This window comes from Artemia franciscana, chromosome 13 (genome assembly GCF_032884065.1).
Source record: "Artemia franciscana chromosome 13, ASM3288406v1, whole genome shotgun sequence".
Lineage (NCBI taxonomy): Eukaryota > Metazoa > Arthropoda > Branchiopoda > Anostraca > Artemiidae > Artemia > Artemia franciscana.
In genome coordinates, this window is record NC_088875.1 from 39,944,231 (window position 1) to 39,966,933 (window position 22,703).

The window sequence follows — 22,703 nt, forward strand, 5'->3', positions numbered from 1 at the left end:
AAAGCAATAAAGAATCTACAGTAGACAGTTTTGAGAATTTAATGCGACCGTTCAAACTTGAAGTTTGCAAAATTCTTATAAAAAAAAACAACAAAAAGTGAACATTAACAAAAAAATATATGCATTTACTGCTTTAATGATGAAGAGTGATCGAGGATTTAAAAAAAATTAGAGTAGGTGTGGAATTTTTACTTTCCTTTTAAACGAATGACATCTATTTATTTGAAAAGATGAATAGGGGTAAATGCTGTTGAAATGTAAATAATATAAATGAAACCAGAGAAAAAGAAGATGTTGACAGAATAGCATTGGGTCTAGCAAAAGCTGATTTTAATTATTATGTTTTTAGTTGAAGTAACAAAATGACAGAATAATGTGCTCAGCCATCATATTCACTCGTTAGCTTTATCATTTAATTTATATCATTTTAATTATATTCACAAGCGTAGTTTGATTTTGAATATGTTGTAAAGAAACACATATTAGATAGCTGTCAAGTTTTTGCTATTAAACCTGTCTACTACTACTACTACTACTTATCGTTATCTAACATAAAGTTGTGATGGCACGTTGGGATTGGAAATACAACAAATCTGTCATTTATAAGAATTTGATATTGCCATTTATATTCTTTGTACAAAAAAACAAACGTATATCTGAGTCATAGGTAGCGTTGACTATGAAATGTCGGTAAAATTATACTATCAATTGTCATATTTTATACTTATGAAATTAATACGAAATATTCATTTTTGTCTCAAAAATTTGGCATATCCGATTCGTTGTACCCACAATATTTTATACAGACTTGACAAAAAAAAAATTTGAAGTCTATTCTGGCAAAAAAAAATTACGAAATCATCAGTAAATACTAGTTGGAAATTTTCAATTTCAATTTATATGTCCTAAACACGGAATATAATACACAAATTCCAATATATTAAAACGAATGAATCAATTAAGGGTAGGAAAAAATGATACAATGGTAAATTATATAAAAAGAATTTTTGTAAAGTCCTCTTACTTAACAAATGCCTCAATTACCCTTCTCCAACTGATTTTGTCATATTTAACCCTAGAAGTATCTCATTTAATCAATGTAATCACACCCCTATGTTTCTATATTAAACTGATTATATTCTTTTTGTATAATAAATAATACAAAAAATAATTTTAAAATGGAGATAAAAATACAAGTAAATGGGATTAGCTATTAGCAATGAGGTTGAGATTAGCTGATTATGTGATTAGTAGAAACATCCTGAATATCATAAAAAAGACGAGGGGGGGGATTTGCACATTAATTGATTTGTATATTGGAAAAGACCATAAAAACGGATCGACAGGGATGTTCACCTTGTTCTGTTCCGGTATCAAAATACTATATAATGAACTGCCACAACTGGTTTCACTTCCTTTAATGCTGTACTGTTGGTTTACAGACTATTATTTTAATATTCAGATGAACAATAATTAAATTTTAATCTAGTTGGAGTTAATGTGCATTTTATATAAGGCTTAAATACCTTACTCACCCCCGATCTTCTGCCAACAAAAGTACTAAGAGCCTCGCAAAAGCATGTGCAGTCAAAATGTAGAATTACTGCCAGCATGCAATCTTCTTAAAGGGGATTACAATAGAACTCGGCGACTCGATAGCATTACGTCCCTGTAAAATAATAATAAATGTTTAGCATATGTCCCTTACAAGAGGTAAAGTTTTAGATCAGTTCAGTTCACTCGGGTTTATACAAAAAAATTATAACAGTTATAACATACATAATCTCTCATCTCTATGCAACAAATGCATGCTGAGTCCCTTATTGCTTCAAAACTAAATACACAGTATGGCTCTGCCTCCACTTCTCGATACAACCTTGGCCCCTACCAACAAAAACATCCTTACAAGTTCCCACCTTTTCATCCAGGAGCAAACCACTCCAATCCTCACAAAAAAAACTCAATTATTGCTAAAACTAGTTCAAAACAAGACAATTTTTTATTCTCTTTTTGAAAGAAGCAAGGGAGCTCCTAACTCTCAGTTCAAGCGGTAGGGTAATGTAAGCATTAGCGCAGACGATGTAAGGCAAAAAATCCAGCCTCACTGTTGGCTTATGTCGATTATGGTTCTGTGCAGATAGTCTTGTAATTGGAAGATTCTGTTCGGCTACCAAACGGGAGAGATTCCTAAAAGGCACTGGAAACAAGCCGGAAAGGAATCTTAAAGGAAAAAAAACAGCATGTATTTCAAACATAGGTAGCGTTGACAGTAAAATAAGTGTCGGTAAAAATCATAATATCAATTTTTATATTTTATAGTTCAGAATTTACCACAAATGTTGTATTTTGTTTCAAAAATTTGGTATATTTGATTAGTTGCTTCCAAAATATTTAATACGGACTTGGAAAAAATCTAATTGTCTATTTTGGCAAAAAAAAAACATCAGTAAATACTAGTGTAAAATTTTCAATTTAAATGTACTTAACATCAAATATAAGATACAAGTTCACAATATTTAATAATGTATGCATTAACTAAGGGTGAGAAAAAGTTATTCAAAGCTAAAGCTAAATTATATAAAAGCAATTTTTATCGAGTTCTCTTATATAATACATACTTGTGTTATGGGTGATAAAAATGATGAATGGAACAAATCCAAATAAAACGACATAATTTTAAATCCCAAATTTATATAGTTTTCACTCGAAATTACTTGCCCCTGGATGAACTAGTAGAAAACCAAATAAAATTCTTATTAAGATTTATCAGATCAAAAAAAAATAGTCGTCAAACCTTTAAGTTTGTAATAATTAACTCCCAACCCAGATTACGGACGCTTGGGGCTGTTTCAGAGCCTATCCCTATTTTGTCCCTCATTCGCTTCATTGCATCCAGATATTAAAAAAAAAAATTCCCATTTCATCACAGAAAAATAAATAGAATATCCCACAAGTTTCGCTTTTTTTTCGTTTTTTATTGTCTGATGGTCCGGTCCAGGTTCTTCCATTTTTGTTTGTTCCCCCCCCCAACTCTTTTTTGTGTCCCTTTTAACTTTTATATATTTTATATTTCGTTTCCCTTTTTGTGTTTATTCACTTATTTTTGTCCACCCCTCCCCCTTTTCTACCAGTTTTTATCTTATTAACTTTTTTATTTACTTTATGCAGTTGAATTATTGACACTTATTTAGCGTCCCTTTTAATTTTTACGTATATTTTTATCTCCATTTTTTTTTCACTTATTTCCCCCTCCCCTTTTTTTAATGTCCCTTATCATTTTTTTTTTCACACTTGTATCTGTTTTAGTTTACTTGGATTAGCTTTTATCTTTTTAACTTTTTCATTGACTTTTTACAGCTAAATTATTTACTCACAATTGATTATTCATGATAATTTTTCTCTTTCGTTGTTGTTTTTGTAGTTTTACCAGTGTTCGTGTAACCATATGATTTGTCGACTTCAAAGACCTAATTCGGCCCTTTGTGGGCTTGTGATACCGATTTTTTTTAAATAAATACCGTATATTATCTAAACGTTTTCGAAAACGTGTGTATATATAGTCTTAGGATTTAGTTGGATATTACCCTCATTGTTCCTTGACAGTTTAAAATAATTATCCTTAGCTGTTCCCGAGATGTTGACGATGTCCCCTTGTGAAAATTGGAAGTAAATAGTTTATTTGGATTTAAATCAACACGTAGTCATAGTCTGCCACTTAATACCTTTAGACTTTCCTGAAATATTGCAGGTACACCATTTACACAGAATATGTCCATATACTGTCTTATGATTTTGTAAAACATACCCCTCTTCAGGCACTGAATATCAGCTTAATGCACTTAGGCATTTCTGATATTTTGCAGATGCAACCTTAGACAACTTGGATATACCTCCGTCACTAGAAGAGACTTCAACTGCTTTCTCACCATTAATTGAAAGTGAATGGTGACTGTTGAACTAAACTGTGTATAACACAGTTAATGGCAAGATACCCTTAGCCATTCCAGAGACGTTTCAATTCCACCTGTTATACAGAGCTGGGACAAAAATTGTTTTTCAAATTGTTCAGCACCCTAATTACAGTACCCTGAACATTTCAATTTAAAGCAGTGTATCAAGTATATAAAAGATACAACGTGATGTCTCTAGATTTAGTACAACATCTGTATCAAAACTTGATTAAAGTTTCAACAAGATACCCTTAGCTATTCCGACTTTTAAAAAACTAATAAGGAAAAAAATCAATTTGTTCAAGCAAGGACATATCACACAGGCTAATGATCTAAGAATGTTCCTGAAGAGAAAATTGAGAAAGGCAGCTTCTGGGTATTACAATAGTAAGGTTAAAGATTTGTATTCTAACAAACCCAAACAATGGTACAGGAAAATTAAAGAGATTTGCGGAAAAAACCCTGTTGAAGTTAATTTTCATCTCCCTGAGCCCCCTTACAAGATAGTCAACGATTTGAACCTGCATCTTGCGTCTATAGTACAAAGTCTCCCCCCTTTCACTGGCTCAGTTCAAACTATTCCTCCCTCCACCTCTTTCCCCCAAATTTCTCCCTCTGATATTATAAATAAAATCCAAAAGCTCAAAAAATCAAGTACTTGCCCATTAGACATCCCAATTGACTTGATTAAAGCCTTTTCAGACACAATTGCTGGACCTTTATCTGATATTTTTATCCAAATTACAAAATCTGGTAAATTCCCAAGTTGCTGGAAACTAGGTTTTATAACACCCATCCCAAAGAAATCTTCCAGTCTGACTATAACCAAAATGCGTCCTATTACACTCACTCCAGTTTTTTCTAAGCTTTACGAAGGGTTCCTTTGTGACTGGCTTAAAATTAAAATTATACCACGCATTGACATCCGACAGTTTGGTAATTTAAGACAAACCTCCTCCACCCATTACCTTGTACACTTGATTCACACGATCCTAAGTGAACTAGAGAAACCAAATGTTTGGCTAAACCTGGTTTTAGTCGATTTCCAAAAAGCGTTTGACTTAGTTGACCACACTATCCTAATTCGTTTACTACATGATAACTTTGAAATTGACCCACTATTAGTAAATATTGTTATATCGTTCCTTTCAGACAGATCACAAGTTGTAAAATACAAAATACCTTCTCTAACCCCCTCCCTATGTACTGTGGAATACCTCAAGGAACCTTATTGGGACCACTATTATTTCTTGTCATGATTAACGAAATTGGCAAGGAATTCCCCCAAAGATGGAAATATGTTGATGAGTTGTCGATCCTTGAAGTATGTCATAGGAATATTAAAAGTGGCCCCGTTGAAATCCTAGCCCAATGTTCGGATAAATCCAAGAATCTAAATATGACAGTAAATCCCACTAAATCACAGATAATGACAATCAACTTCTTAAATCTACTCCTGCTTTTTGCGATCCGATCCCAAGCGAAATGCTAGTGAAACATGTTAAGCTTCTTGGTGTCACAATTTCTAATGACCTTAAGTGGGACACACATGTTTCTAACATTGTTAAACAAGCAAATGTTTCACTATCCATTTTTAAGCTACTAAATAAATTTAATTGTCCTAAGATACCTTCCCTCCGTGTTTACTTATCCTTTATAGGCCGTTATTGGAATATGCATGTCCGGTCTGGCATTCGCAACTTTCAAATGAACTTAGTGACAAAATCAAGTCGGTCCAAAAGCGTTCGCTCAGGATCATTTACAAAGAAGGCAAAATTCCATACTCCTTCCTCCTTAAAGCTGCGCGCATTACCACCTTAAAAGAAAGGAGGGAAAAAATTTGCCTGCTTTTCGCTAAATCATTCATTTCCAATCCCCGTACTGAAGACTTACTCCCTGATTTTCACAATCCCATTAGACTCCGACTCCCCCGGTCAGCCTCCTTAGCAATCCCAACTTACTCTCCGATCCATGCTGTTACAGAAAGGTTTCGCAAAAGTTTTATACCTTTTATTCTGGAACACCTTAATAATAATTCGTGATTATGTAATTGCCAAATTCCCATTTTCCTCTATTGCCGTTTTTATTCTTTTTTTATTTACTGCAATGTTTTTGTAATTTAATTGTTAAGTTTACTGATTTGCCCTTTATCTTTGATGATTTTGATTTTTTAATTCCTTTTAATTTTAAGTGTTTGACTTAATGTACTGTTTTGAATTCTTTTTTTTTTTAGCTTTTACTTGACATATAAAGCTAATTCGGCTCTATAGAGCTTGTGATAGTCTTTTGCAAATAAATATTATCTTATCTCTCTTATATTATCTAGCTATTCCAGACATTGCAAATCTACGTCTTATACGGATCTACGACGCAAAGCGTCGTTTGACATTTTTCATTACCCTAATTATAGTACCCTGAATGTTTCAATATAATGCCATTAAAAATCCCCAAAATATTACATATATGCCCTCTTGAAAACTTGGAAGCAAATAGTGTGTCTTTTGATTAAGTTCTATTTCTACCACAATATTCCCAGAAAGTACAAACTTATTTCCATTAGCCGCTCCTAAGATCTCATAAAAGCTAATTTAGAACACCTGGAAGTACACAATGCCTTATAATTTAGTTCAGTATTTCTAGAACATTCCATGAAAGATTCATATTGATATGTTCAGCCGCTTCTCATATATTGCAGATACATATTTTTGACAACAATGATGCATATCGTGTTTTCTGCTAGTTAAACATTCCCCAAATTATGCCCTGAAACTTTTTATTAGTACTACTAGCCTTTCCCAAGACATTGCTGATGCAATTTTTTGAGACTCTACATCCACTAAGTATGTTTTGATATAGTTCAGCATCTCCATTGACATTTTTGAAAGTGGCCTTGTAACTAAGGTTGCCCAGCCTATTTGAGAACCCCAAAAAAGATGGGCACTTTGAAAAAATTGGAGAGAAAAACGTTAACTAAACGAAAATCATTGTAAACAGTGGGTATACACTACCCTTTTGATGTCCGTACCTATGCCCATTATTTTTGCTTGAATTTCTATTTTGATTTTTCTTTACTCGTATAAGACGGGTATTGCTGTATAAAAAACCCTCTGTTTAAAAAAAACGCAGGGTAAAACACAACAAACTGAAGTTTAACATCGGTCAAATACCTTATTTCCCCTACAAAATGATTTGACTGAAGAGAATTGATCAATATATATACATAAACTGAACTTTATGCAGGCTTCTATAGCCTTCTCCTAAGCTAGCTTCGGGTAAACTAAATTATTTGTGTTCTTTAAATTGAAAACATTTCAACTTCTTTTTACTAGGGATTAGATGAAAATCAAAACTATCAAAAGTTGCACCACTTCATGCGCTTTGTAATATTTATTTCTTTCTAATTTTATCCACTTACCAATTTTTAAGACAAAAATGCGTAACAAAATGTGATATTAAAGAGAAAAATATGGACATTGAAAACTATGGTATGCCCCACCCTCCTGTTCCACTTGTAGATTATTTTAGCAAGGTTTTTCATCAATCTATTTTTTGTTTAAAATTTGCCCTGAAAAATGGAAAAGTGTTTATTTACTACAGATTCAATACATTTTTAAGATTGTTATTATTACAAGGAACTATTGTGAAATGTAAAGTGAAAGGATTGAAAGATCCTGCCCCCTTAGTTCTGAGCGGGGGGCTGCTGCATTGTCAAAGGCTCAGATATGACTTGTGTTGCTCTTTAAAACAAGTATACAACATGCAATCTAACAGTCCGACTTCTTACACAGTATGGAATGTGTTACATTCTACCAGCTGGTTTGACTGTTCGAAATGACACTTGCTTCAGTCCATAGTCATATGGACATGTGTCGAGATATTTAGCTACTAGGGTAACGAAAAAAAATAATACAAAGTTAAAAGTAAATTATAAAAAAAACGAGTCTTATCCAGTGTTCTTACCATAATCATACATTTATAAAGGTAACACTCGAAGATATTTAACCCTGGCTCACTTTGTAAAAACCCAATCTTCTTCCAGGGGATCCCTATAGAACTTGGTGACTCGATGACATTACACGTTCCTATAAAACAACATAAGAAATATCTGTTTAGCATGTATTCTTTAAAATAGGTCAAATGCTAAATAGCTACCAATCAAAGAAATATGTTATTAGGGCTTGGGATGGGGCTTCGTCAGAAAAAAAATACAATATTCAAAAAAAGCATAAAATACGGTCTAATGACGCAACTTTACCTAATTATAACTTTCATTCTGAGGTCCTTTACTCAAAAAATCCCCAAAATTATTATTTTGAGAGATTAAAGGCTCGGAGGGAACAAGAATATGGCTGAAGTAAATGGAATGTGAAACCAGAAAAAGTTAAACATTAAAGGGGTTCAACGCCCCCAACCGAACCTCCTACATATTGTGCCCACCCCATTCACATGAGCTGGTTAGTTATACAATACCAACACATGGTAGGCAACAACAACGGACAGACAAAAGGAAATACAGCATATCAACAGCAATTCTGGTAAATAAATACGAAAATTCATAATTGATATAAGGAAAGTTGACACACTATTGGATTCCTTTTGTCGTGTTTTTTTTTTTTTTCAAATATACCAATCCAGTTGGTTGTTAAAATATCCCATCCCCACCCAACCCTAATGGTCCCATATTTAGCCCAATTGATGCATATAAACTGAAAGAAAAGACTAAACCGATAAAAATCGTTATTGAAAAAACTTGGGAATAAATGCTAAATATTATCAGTGACAAGACAACATCCATTTTATTTTTGATATGTAAGCTTTTTGTTAGCCTTTAGTCGAGAGGAGGGAGAATTGACTTTTAAAAAAAATTATTAAAGAAAACCCAGCATCCACTTTGTATTTGAAAAATTAATTTTTAAAATCTTACCAACAAAGAAGTTTTTCATAGAAAAGTAAAGAGCTATATTAAATAAAAACGAGGAAAAATAATGTTAAATAACAATTTAAGCTTTAAACAAAAATGAATCATACAATTAACAAATTTCATTTCGATTCGTTTTTATCTGTCATAATAGAAGAAAAAAAAAATGAAAATAATCACATTAAGCAGAATTACTGGGAAGTAATAAACAACATAGACTAATAGTTTAGTATATACTGACATCCGTTTTTCATGCTTAGGCAACTTTGGATTTATGAGCGTTATAAAGCGTAGAACGTTCAAAATATATTTAGTTTTTGGTAAATTTTAAATTTTACAAATTTTCAAGGCGAATTTTACAGGCTTTTACAATAAGATTACAAGTCCTAAGGACACCACTTATAACCCTTTCCCCAAAGATCTGAGGGGCTGTGTCTACCCCAAAGGCATTGTTATATGACAAGTGGCCTGTTAAAAAAAGCTATCTAAAATTTTGTTCAGATATCTAAATCATTCAAATTTGATCAAAATATTCGATGGCCCTCTGGATGAAAATAAGTTTGTCTGATATATTTGGGGGAAATGGGTGTTGGAGGGGGGGCTAGTTGCCCTCTGATCACTTTTGACTCTTAAAAAGAAAACTAGAACTTTCCATATCAAATCAGACTGTTTCTAATTTGATATGACCATTCCCTCTAGAATAATCTTACATACTCCCAGGGCAAAACTTAAAACTCTTTCCCTCGTGCTCTTGGGGGATCTGTTAATCCAAGGGTCATTGTCATAAAACACAAGGACTAGCTGGGGGAAGGATGCGTGGGAAACCTGTAAGACTCCAATCAATTTTACCTCTAAAAAAGTGAAAATAGAACTTGAAATTTCCAATCAAATGAGCCTTATCCAAAATTTATATGACAACCCCATTAGCAATAACATTATATGCCCCAGGACATCCTTTCTCAAACCTTAGTGGACTGTGGCAGCCCCAGAGGCATTGTTATATAAGAAGTGGACTTCAATTAACAAAAGGCTGATCTCAAAATTTTGGCAAGATACATTTCGGGGGAAAGAGCGTTAGGTGGCTAGTTGCCTTCTAATCACTTTTCACTATTAAAAATAAAACTAGAAGTTTCAAAACAAATGAGCCTCTATCAAAGTTGATATGACAACCCCATCGAAAATAACTTTAGATGCCACTAGGTCACAACTTACAACTCTTACCCCCCAGCTCTCGGGAGCTATGTCAGGCCCAGAGGTTAAATTGAATTATATATTCACAATGTTTTGCATTTTTTCAATTAAACTTGTATGAATCATAAGAAATTGCAAATTAAAATCATAAATGAGGCGCATAAAACGTAGGGTTTTGTTGACGTTACTATTTTGAAAAAAAAAGACAAAAGAATTTCTTTGAAATTTGAACTCAGATGCAACTTGTGTCAAATTACAGCTGTTTGTATAGGTAGGACTTTTGATAGAAAATAGATGCACATCTAGAAATAAAAGGCTTTGGCAAAGAAAAAGTTTTTTTTTACTTAAAAGCTGCATGAAATTTGACTAAAACAAGGAATGATAATCTAGAAATCGAGGGTGATTTTAAGCCTTGGGGAAATAAAGAAAGGTTAAAAGAAAAACAGATATTTCGACAAGGATCTCGGGCAACCGGCAGTAAAAAAAAAAGCAAACAAAAAAACATTCAATTTGAAAAACGGTCATGGTTTTAATGGGAGTGAGGTTCAAAGAGCCTTCACTTACGCACAAAGTTTCAGAGACACGGATGGATACTATTCTCCTGTTAATTTGTGGGATTCAAAATTGATCAGATTCAGAAAATAAACTGTAAAAAAAAAAAAAAAAAAAATGAACGTAGGAAAAATCAAATTTTGACGCAGTGAGAATTGTGATTAATATATCCAGATCACAACTAAAGTAATACTAAACCTGGTTAATTGTCACATTTTAGTAAAAGTGATATTTTGAAATAATAGGACTCTTTGGGTGTTTTATACTTTCACTTTACGAGATCTGTAATTACTAATAAGGTTCGGTAGCGTAGTATCTATTTTGTCTGACATTTTGTTAACAACACTGCAATAAAAATTGTTCTTTTGGTATTTCTAAATAATAGGAAATCTATTACCTATATGCAATTCAACGTATATATTTGCACATTAAAAGGGAGGGGGTTGGAAAGTCATTTCTGCGGTTAGTATCACTTAGTGTATGCTCGTTTTCAAAATAAAACTTCTTATTCTGACAGTGTTCTCCATTCTCCTAACAAACCCATTTATTGCTTTAATAACATATTTTTCTGTGTTTTTTTTTCCATTGTTTGGTCCGTCGTAGCACCGATTGTGCTAAGTAGCCTCGAACATATCAAGTTTAAAATGACTGACTGTTATGAATATTGGTACAAAAAAACACTATTTCAAATGTGTTAAAAACTTGAATAATAATTCTACATGGAGAGTAGCTCTTGTGTGTGTAATACCTTTTATTCGATTCATTTTCACCTCTCAAAAGCCGCCTCCTCTCCACTCCCCCTCCTCCCTCAATGGCTAAACAGCAATATTTCTTCTTTATTTAAAGCTAAGCTTTTCCAGACGTATTTATACCTGTCATATCGGTTTCAGCTTCAATTACACCGGTTAGGTAACAGCAAGAACACTGACTGTAGATTTTGCCAATCTCTATGTTTTCTTCGGGTGGTAAACAACATCAGGTAGGCTCTCATGGCAATTTTTGACAGTTGCCCCAGCTGGGAAAACGCAGATCTAGATGGCTTGTCAGCTTGTCAGCATGATCACATGGAGAAGATATTTCCTTCTAGGTGGTATGGTTGTGATTTGTCTCACGGACATTTTGGACAGCTGAATTTGGGGTGAGTCATTTGCTGAAATTTAAAATTTCTCAAATAAGAACAATATTATTGATTTTAGTACATAAATTTTTCCTAAGTACTGTTAACGTCCGTAAACAAAGGCGCTAATAAAAGACAAGTTTTTTTTAAGTTTAAAGAACAGAAAAAACACAAAGAATGTGGGAGTATTCTCCACAAGAGAGAATACTCCCATATATGGGAACCTTCAGTGTCTCAGAGAAAAACTAATTAGAATTTGCAATACCCCTATTAAGGATCAAAGCCTATATGAAGGCAGCAAACACACTTTTTCCATGCTTTTTGCTACTCTTTTCTCTGTACTTTGATTTTCTTATACCTCAAATTCCCAGTTTTCCAGGGGTTCATACCCCCCCCCTTGTGGCTTCCCATTGGAAATACACAATTTGGACTTTATATTTTTCACACCGGGGAAGAAGGGTGGGGTAAATTTTTGTAGAGCTGGTTTCAAAACGTGGTAGCTACAATTGAACTAATTGAAGAAGAATACTATTCAACACAAAATTTGTAAGAACAGTATGTCCAAATTTTGTCCAATATTTAAATTGCAATCCAATATTTTGATGCTTGAGCAGAAAACTGAAAACAAATACCAACATAGCTCTTGGTTTTGTTTTTGAAGGGTGGCAATGCTTAGTAACAAATATTTTTTAGAGGTTTTGAAATCAGTATCGTCAAGTAAATAAAGAAATGAAAAAAAAACTAAGTAATTACAAAAAAGTAAATAAAAGCAGCCTACTTATGGAAGATAAGATAAGCATACCTAGCATTCAGTTTTATGGAGCAGCGCTGAAGTGTTGGACAGAGATTATTAAAGACCACATATATTTTTTAACTTGGTTATCAAACACCAATATATTTAATGTTTTAAGAAAACGTAGCTATAGAAAGTAAAGCATTTTCAAAATAGGTTGTTTGAATTAAAGCATTAAAACTAAGACTAAGAAATTCTTCATTGAATTTTAGAGCCTTAATTTTTTTTTTTTTTTCAATTTTGGGTATTAATCACTAATATATTAGATGGTTTTATACCACATATCTATTACAAATTATAGCTTTCTTAGAGTGTAGAGCTAGACCAATACAATCACTCTTGGTTAAAAAATGAAGGAAATGATAATAAGACACAAAAAACATATTCATTCAGGGCTAAAATACAAAATAAAACATTTCTTGTTACATCAACTTCAGATATTGGCTCATTAGTACACATACTTGCTAAATTTGATTGCAGGTTTGGATAAAGAATGCCATCTTTTTCAATTGTTTTCGTTATTTTTTCTATAATTATTCAAAGTATCTGATCTACCAATAATTTGAGGATTTGACTCCAAACTCAAAACAGATACATATTTGGAATCACCATAAGATGCTTAATCTGTGAATTAATGTTATCAATATTTGGGTTCTTATGATTCTGTTATTGATGGCATTGCTGTTTACTTTCAATTCAGCATTATGAAGACTGATTTTTTATTTCTACTCCAACCAAATCATATAGAAAAACCATTTGTGGAAATTTTTTAAAGGGATCACTAAAAGACAAATTAAAATTTTGTTACCCCTATTTAGGATCAAAGCCTATAGGAAGGCAGCAGAACAAGAGCAAACACCCTTTTTTCCCTGTTTTTTTTTGCTACTCTTTTCGTTTTACAGGCTTTATAATTTCACATCAGGGAAGAAGGTTGGGTAAATTTTTGTGGAGTAGGTTTCAAAATGTGGTTGCTAAAATTTTTCGGCATATTATCAAGTAGCCTAAGATTTGTTTTATTTACATGTTTTCTTCTCAATAACAGAAAGTCTAGACCTTTACCATAGAAAGATCTCCAAATTTACCCCAATTGTGCTCTAATACTTAGAGAACATCTAAAGTATAAACCTAGGCCATTCAAACTAATAAGACCTTCAAATTTAAGCAGACCAGGCTAGGGCTGTTGGCATCAGTGAGAATAGGGGGGGGGGTTAAATCAGTCTAAGTAGGACATAGAGTGGAATGTGTCAAGAAGACTAAGCCTAAAACAACTAGGAATCCTGGAATAGCAAAAACATTTTGTCCTAACTCAAGCTTATTCTTGGACATAGATGATAGGAAATAGGGCTAGAGAAATATCCTATAGAAATTAAAGATACATCATCCAAAGCTAAAATACAAGCCTATTGAAAAACTAGAAGGCTACATGAAAAATCTACATTAGTCTAGCACAAATGGCTGAAACCTCCTTTTAAAAAGTTATCCTGACAAGTTATTAAATGATAAAATTCTAGACAAGCTACTTTTTGCTATTTCGGAAAGGGATTAGGTCAGTAAAATTAAACTTTAACCATTGAACCCAGGGCAAAAATATACTCTGGGAAAGTATTGCCAAGCTATTATGTTAATCATCTTTTTACTTACTAGTTTTGTAAATTGGTCTGCTTAACAGGTCTATTACCTATTGAAATTTTGACACAATATTAAACCCTATTCTTCAGTTTTCAGTTTCTTTTTCTCAGGTTTTAGCTTTGAAAATAGACTTATGGCAATTGCCTAGATAGCTACTTCCAGATTAGGAAACATGTTAAGAAAACAATTCTTACATCTTAATATGCAGAATGATAATAGTCAGCACATTTTGCAGGCAGCTAACCTTTATATTCACTTCTTTAAGTTTTTTATACTTTTCCTATCAAATTTCTGAAAAAAAAAGCATGGAATCCACAAGCATTTTTTTTAGTTTCAGAGAATGTGTTGAAACAATTGCCATTTCAAAGTTTGCTTATAGACACAACTTTAGAAATCAGAAGTGATGTCAACACAGAATAAAACCCCATCAACCTTATCAAGGTTGCTAAAGTCATTGCAGTGGTGCCAACACACAATTAAGAATAAATGTTAGACAAATGTGCATATAAGTTTATTTTTTTATACTAGGGTGACATTTAACTCTGCCTTTTGGGCGCACAAATCGTGCCTCTCAGCAGCCAGTCCCAAGCCTGGACAAATGAGGAGGGTTGGGCAAAGGACTTGCAATCCGTTCCCGGGAACCAGAGGAGTAATCCCCTGGGGAAACATTTTCTTGCAACAGAATCGTTAAGGAAGAGCCTCGGATCAGAACCCCTATCTACAACGACAAACGCATGCCCCAGACACGATTTTTAAAAGCAAACAACAACCTGAAATTTGGTTTTTGGAATGTCTGCACAATGTCCCAACTATCAAAGACCAAACAAGTAAGCCAGGAGATGTGTAGCAGCACCAACAGCAGCACCTCTAGCAGGCATGAATAAGGAGTTCCACTCATCTTGACAAGGGAAACCTCAAGATCTCTCTTGAAATAAACTGCCATATCGCCAAAAATTCTCGTAGAACGTTTCACTGGGTGACAAGCAAAACTTTCTGTAGTAGTCTACAATGCCGCCACGATCATCGTAGAAGTTGGGACCAAAGAAGAATTCTACCACACTCTACAGGCAGTTGTCAACAACATTCCAAAACATGACATCATGTGTGTTCTTGGCGACTTAAATGACATCGTTGGTAACAACGAGTCCTACTGCCCACAGGCACTCAGTAGGCATGGCATGTGCATACATAACAAGAATGGAACAATGCCTATTGACTTTGCTATGGCCAATAATTTGGTGATAGGAGGCAGCCTCTTTCCTCATAGAGACGTCCACAAGTGGTCATGTACCTCCCTGGTGGCGCAGTTAGAATCCAGATTGGTCAGCCAGAAGTTCCTCTCCAGTATACAAAATGTGAGAGCATATAGAGGCGTGGACATTGGATCAGACCAAAACCTGCTAGTAGCCAAATTATCCCTAAAGTTGAAGAGGAATGAGAAAAAGGCACCCAATTCAGAACCCCGATTTGATTCGGACAAGTTACTAGACAAAACGACCAGGCACAAGTTTGTTACCAAACTTGGCAAAAAGTTCAAAGCCCTCTACATCAGTATCCAAGATGACCAGGAGATTATATGGGACCAGATAAAGATCCTCTACATTGAGTCAGCAGGCAAGACCCCTGTGCACCACAAGAAACCAAAGGACCAGTGGCTATCAGACCGCACTTGGCAGCTCATAGAGGAGAGAAAAGTCGCAAAACCTTAGATCCTTGCCTGCCATGACGTGAATCAGATCTATAAGACCAAGAATTACAGACGGACTGACAACGCTGTCAAAAAGAGCGCACGCCGAGACAAATGCCATTTCTATGAAGCAAAGGCCACAAAAGCTGAAGAAGCCGCCTAGAACAGAGACAGCAGGTCACTGTGCAAGATAACAAACGAGATCATTGGGAAGAAGAGAGCCAGCAATGGTCCAGTGAAGAACAAAAACGGCATTCTGGTTACCAGTCCTGAAGAGAAGGAGGAGGTGTGGGCCAACACCTTTGACAAAATAATGAACAGACCCTCCCCCCCCCCCGGACGAACCAATCTCCATCCCTGAAGATTGTCAGATCTTGCTAGACATCAACACCAAGCCCCCGACTGAAGACGAAATTCTGAAGGCAGTCAAATGCTGAAAAACATAAGATAACCAGAAGATCACATCACAGCAGAAATGCTGAAATGCTCCATGCACACCTGTGTCACCTATTGAAAAAACTTCTTTGGAACCATCTGTACAACAACAAAATTACCTTCAGAAAGGCGTCACAGTACACTTGTGAAGCTCTTCAAGAAGGGCGATACCATGCTCTGTAACAACTGGCTAGGTATAACCTGCTCTTGATTCCTGGCAAATTGTTGCCCCACATTATGCTGTCTGAAATACAACATCACCTAAAGGAGTACCTGCTTGAAGAACAGCATGAGTTCCACCCAAACCGCTCTTGCATGAACCTAATATTCACACTGCAAATGCTCATGAAGGAGAGCTGCAAATGGCGCAATAAACTCTACATGATCTTCATAGACTGGCTCATTAGACCGCCAGTCACTCTGGAAGCTCCTTTGCCACTATGGTATCCCTGATATCATAGTAAATCTCATCATGGTGATGCATGAAGATACAACCTGTTGTGTAAAAACAGCAGAGGGAAATTCACGCAAATTTTCCATCCTTTCCAGGGTGAAACAGGAGTGACTCCCTTCTATCACTAACAGTAGAAGATCCCTTCTACTGTTTGCAATCGTCATAAATTTTGTACTGAAGAGCATTGACTCAACTGAGCTGCATCTAAATGATTGCCTGCTGAGCGACCTAGAAGTTGCTGACAATATTGCCATCCTCAAAACCTACAAATCATGGCTTCAAGCACTGCTCTTTATCATCCAACAAAAAGCAGAAGGTTTTGGCCTCAATATCAACCCCAGTAAAATCAAAGGCATGGCAACTAGCAGTTCACCTATGAACATCAAATGTGGCAATAATGATGTGGAACTAGTGGTCCATTTCAAATATCTTGGCAGCACCATTGAGAATACAGAATCCACAGCTAAAGAAGTCATTACCCAAATTGGGCAAGCTAGTAGCACCTTCAACAGACTCAAAAAGTTTGGAGATCAAGTACTTTCTCTGTCCAGCTTAAGCTCTGCCTGTTCAACAGCAACGTCCTGCTCGTCCTCCTCTATGCAACTGAAACGGCATCTCAATCAAGAACAAGAGAGGAGAATTCAGTCATTTGAAAATATGTGCCTACATACATTTTTTGGCATCCATTGAGCCCATAAGGTAACAAACGAGCACATTAGAAACGCCAAAGGTCAACCATCCCTTAGCAAGACCATACAAAGGCGCAGATGGAGCTACCTTGGACATGTGCTGCACATGGGCGATTCCAGAATTCCCAAGTCTACTTTTTTCTGGTTACCCAATGGCACCCACCACAGAGGAAGACCCGAAAATACACTCTGTTGTACCTAAAACAACAACCTGCAGCACCTTCATGCCTCAATACAGCTGGAGTGGGAAGACATTGCAGCTGCAAGTTTCAGAGACGACTGGAGACTTCTTGGATGCCCTAGGCGCCTCTGGAGGCACAGGAGAATCTAAGGGTCTAAGGTAAGGGTGACATAGCAGTTTCTTAGTCAGATAAAATAATGTAAATACAGATGATTAATTTTTTATAAAATATGATGAATATGGATGATAAAAATAAATTTTGGTAAAACGGAATTAATTTAAAGATGATTGGTAATAATAAAATATTAAGATAGAATTTAACTTGACCCTTGGCTGGTGGTCAGTGAACTTTCAGCTGATTGATGAATGTGAGGTTTGTACAGCTAAGCCACCTGAAGCAATAAATGGTGTAATCTTGCACCTTAATCTGGGAAAACAGTCTTCCAATACAACTTGGCAAGATAGCCTGCCATGTGCTCTCCTGATTTACCACTCTCGGGGATTGTTTGATCCACTGAATGTCTTAGACTTTCAAAGTTTTGTGTGTGAGCACCAGTCACAGGATCCACAAAATTTTAAGGAATGATTCACTGTCAGGTGCTGAATACCTTAATTGTTCAAAGTACTTTACACTCTCCAGCAATCAAAGATTATTGTTGCACTGGGAAGAAACCATTTGTATATAATTTCATACAGTGTTTCTGCTGACCATTCTGGAACAGGAATAATAAAAAAAAATTCTCAGCCCCCTCAATGTGCCAAACACCCACTGCCCTTCAATAAAATGTCCTCTGTTATTATTTATTTTTCCAATTTCTACAATTATCCCTGAACAACCCAATTTTTCACTGTAGCTTCCTACAAAGCTTAACCACAATTTTAATTTATCCTCTACCCATATTGCAAGGAATCCACATTATCTCTGTTATCTACATTAAATAAAAATTTTTGGGTTGTGGCACAAAGTCTCTGCACAAACAGATTGTTGGTAATTGTATCTTTTTTTGACAACTAAAACTTCTATACTCAGTTCTTTTCTGACTGTAGAACAAATGTACTGCTTCATCAAAATAACACTTATTCTTACAATCTGGGCAAAAAAATTTATTGGGCAGAACATTTAGGTAAATCAAAAGTTGCTGAATGTCATCTTAAGTTGGATATAAACTGGAAAAGACATAACTTTATGGTTGAACATACTACATAAATTTTTCAATAACAGCATGATTCACTATATTGACTGGTTAATACAACTTTGATTTCACCTTGTTTTTCTTAAGACATACTGAAAATATAATCTTGATGGTGTTAGTGTTGATGCCACTGCAGTTTCTAGGTAGTGGCAGCTTTAAATAAACTTTGTAGATCCAATTTGTTTCTGCAAAAGTTGAAAAACAGAATACATACTCACCAAATCCATACTTTTTCCAAAATTTGGTAGAAAAAGTGTAAAACATTGTAAGAAGTAAAGATAAAGGTTAGCAGCATGCAAAATGAGTTAACTATGATTATTACAAATAATATGAAGTGAGAGTTGTTTTCTTAAAATCTGTCCTTATGTGAAAGATTTAATTTTATTCAAGATTTAATTATTTAAGCTAGTACTGGATTCCCTGTTATTTTATTATATTTACTGCTGATTCTAATACTATTTCAATGGTTTTTTCTGTAAATTTTGGAATTCTGTTTGCAGAAATTCTAAACCTTGTAAATTGGGATTGATCTAAAGTCAGAAGCTGTAAACAGTTTCTTGTTCTTTATTTACTACTGCTACTACTTATAACTCACTGCAGCACCAAGCTGCCTAGGGCCAACACAGGTATGCTTGCTCCTCCTCCAATCCAATCTATTAAAAGCCACCTTCTTTACACCCTCCCAGGAAGTCCCATTTCCTTTAAATCTTTATTTATGACACCCTCCCAACCCTGATAAGGACAACCTGCTTTCTGTTTAGCCCTAGAAGGTTGACTGAGAAGGACAATCTTTGGCAATATGTCATCCTTCATAGGCAGAACCTGGCCTAGCCAACTAAACCTTTGTTTAATTATAGCCCTAAAAAGCAGCATTGAACTACATTTTTTGTACAGTCTACTGTTTGAAATAGGGTCAGTTGACAGGGTATCCAGAGCAATCCATAGGCAATTTCTCTGTAAAACATTTAGTAAATTTTTGTCTGCTTTTCAGAGCATCCATGCTTCTTTCTTGAAGTGCTCTCTTGAGGCAGAAGGAGTGGAGGTAGGCACTTCAAAATACTTTCCTGATACATATTTTAGCCAGTAGATACATCCATGAAAGTTCCATTTTCTTAACATCAATAGGATAACAAAAAGTAGCTTGTCTACAATTTTCCCTCATAATTTACCCCTTAAACACCACAAAACAAATTTGTAACCTTCAATCAGCTATTTATCCTACCTACCCAATTATTCTGGGAATATCTTGGTAAAATTCTAGTTTAGCTACTTTTTGTTATCATGCAAAGGGATTGTTGTGAAAATAAAACTTCCAGGGATAGTTCTACAGACTGAAGTCTGTAAAGAGGGCAGTGACCTTTGATGAACTTTAAAATGTTAGTGCTATGAAAGTGAAATCTTGCAAAACATATCATCTGCTTAAATGAAAGGTATTTGTCTGTTATAGTGCCAAACTCAAATTCTTCATCAAAGTACACCCTATGTGGAATTGTTTTTTTTACCATGCATAAAATTCTTTTAGTTTGTAATCTACATTAGAATAGTGTCTGACCACAGATGTCAAATGAAAATTTGATCTTTGCTGAAGACTGAAGAAGAGGCAATTAGATTTTTCCAGGTTAAGAGGCTGGTGCCCAAAACATAACAGCTTGTCAATAGACACAAAATTATTTTATACCTTTTGATAAAAAGCCTTGCTGGAGGTGTATGAGAAAGGCATGTCAGAAACAAGCTTATTTGCATGTCAATATATAGTTTGATTATGGCAGAATGCCATTTGTTTCATTTATCTGTAGTTTTACAAATGATCATCTATGGCCTGTTATGAATAAGAGCTAGACATTTCCATAAAGTTGTTAATAAAGTATTGTGTTTTCATCATATTTTTTTTATATTTCAATAGGATTCAGCATCAGAGAAACAGGTTCTACTTAGATAAAGATATTTGGGGTTGGCACTATAACAGACAAGTAACAAATGAAATACTGGGACTGTTTTCAGCTTCACATCTTTGCACAATTCTAATTGATGAGGTTTAAAAGATCTGCAAATAGGTTACATTTCTTTAATTTAGGAAAAACCAAAGATATGGCTTAAAATGCTACTCAAATTACAGGAATTGTATTTTCAGAACTGAAACATACAAAAAGAAGCTGATAACTAAAAATTAAGGTAACTTGTTGTATTGTCAAAATTTCAGCAGTTCAAAATTTGTATCAAGTAGGCAAATTTCTTAGACTTAAATATCAGAGGAGAGTTAACACGGAAACTTGGTATTACCTTCTCAGATTGTGTTTTTAGACCTAGATTCATTGCTCAGTTTCATTTTCCTAACCTAATACCTTTCCAAAATAGCAAAAGGTAGCTAAATCAGAATATTACAAATCACTCTGCTTGGTTAATTACTTCATAGATATTACAGACCTTGAACTATTTATAACTAAGGCTATCTTTACTCTTGAGCATTAATTAACTTCTGAGAATGTTATAAATTTTTGTAGGCTAAATAATTGAGAGGGTAGGCTAATTGGAAGAATTTAGTATGGACCTTTGCAAAATTCTACTTAAGCTACTATTGACTACTATTAGAAAGGGGTTAGGTTAAGAAAGTGAAACTTCTGGGATGGGTCTATGGGCTAAAGTATGGGAACTTCCTTGTTAGCTAGAATACACTTAAGAATTGAAGTTAGGTTAGTTATAATGAAATATACCTAAGTATGATAAAAATATAACAGTTTAGAAACAAATTTTGGCAATATATTTGCACATTAGGGGGGGGGGTAGGGTAAAACATAGCATATATCAAATACATGAACTAAATAAACCTATTCTAACCTAACCAAAATAGCAACTAAATATTTAAATAAAATGTATTCTCTAAACAAGCCAAAACTAATCATCTGTTAGACCTATCAAGAAGTTGATAGGCTTATACCAGTTTTGTTTCTAATGTTTGCAATACAATTTCACATGTGTAAGAAGCATCAAAGTATGTCCCAGGAAGGTATTTTACCTACCAGGTATACTTTACCTACCAGAAGGTAGCCTAGTATTTTAAGCCATAGGCCTATCAATATTTTTTTTCAAAATTTGGGATATGTATTCACATATCTTTAAAATTTTATAAATTGGGATTGATCAAAGTTGTGAAGTTATGAAGGTGTGGAGGTAGGTACTTCAAAATACCTTCCCAAGACATACTTTAGACCAAGACCCATCCCTGAAAGTTTCATTTTCCTAACCTAACCCCATTCCAAGATAGCCAAAAGCAGCTAGAGTATAATTTTACCCTGACTGATTCAACAATTTTTACTTTTGATGTGAGACAAAAAGGCTAGATAAGAAGCACCAGGCCCAAAAAGAGGCAAGGCCTAGTGTTCTAGATAAGGCACAGGTCTTTCATATTCTTTTAGGTAAATAGGCAGAATATTTTCACTGAAGACTAGCAGCATTTGTACACTTATTTATGTAGCCCTACTTTGCTTGAAAAAGAGATAACCTAGTTCTAGTTATCAAAATAACGCAATATCAAACTCCAAACCATGATCCTGCCTCGTGTTTCTTGAAGGGTGTGTTCCAGGGACTTACTGCAGTAACCGAATGGTTACTATTTCCTTTCCTGGCGGGAAAATGGTTACTGCCCAACCCGCTGGGAACGAGAATAGTTACTGCCGGTAGTAACCGCAGTAAGTGATTTTCTTATTGTGCTCAAAAGAGGGTGTGTTCCAGGTGACGGTTTTTCAGTAACTGCAGTAACTGCGCGGTAACTGCCCATTTCTAACTGCGGTAGAGCCAGTGGGAACGGCACAGTAAGCTGACTAGCAGTAGCGTCATTTTCGAATTAAATGCACGTGTTTAAAAACTTTAGTCACAAGGCCAATGCCTGAATCTAAATAAGAAAAGAATATAAATCT

At 34.8% G+C, this 22,703-nt stretch overlaps 1 long non-coding RNA gene across 2 annotated transcripts; it reads right to left on the bottom strand.

Annotated features, from left to right (window-relative positions):
- Positions 1–1,261: 1,261 nt before the first annotated feature.
- LOC136034923 (uncharacterized) lies at positions 1,262–22,382 on the bottom strand. Of its 2 annotated transcripts, none has more exons than XR_010619296.1 (4): positions 22,289–22,340; positions 11,484–11,761; positions 7,911–8,032; positions 1,262–1,669 (listed from the first exon to the last, which is right to left on the bottom strand). It is a non-coding gene; the product is annotated as an uncharacterized LOC136034923 (long non-coding RNA). The 2 variants fall into 2 exon arrangements; XR_010619295.1 differs by having other exon boundaries at positions 1,263–1,669; positions 22,331–22,382.
- Between the last annotated feature and the right edge of the window lie 321 nt (positions 22,383–22,703).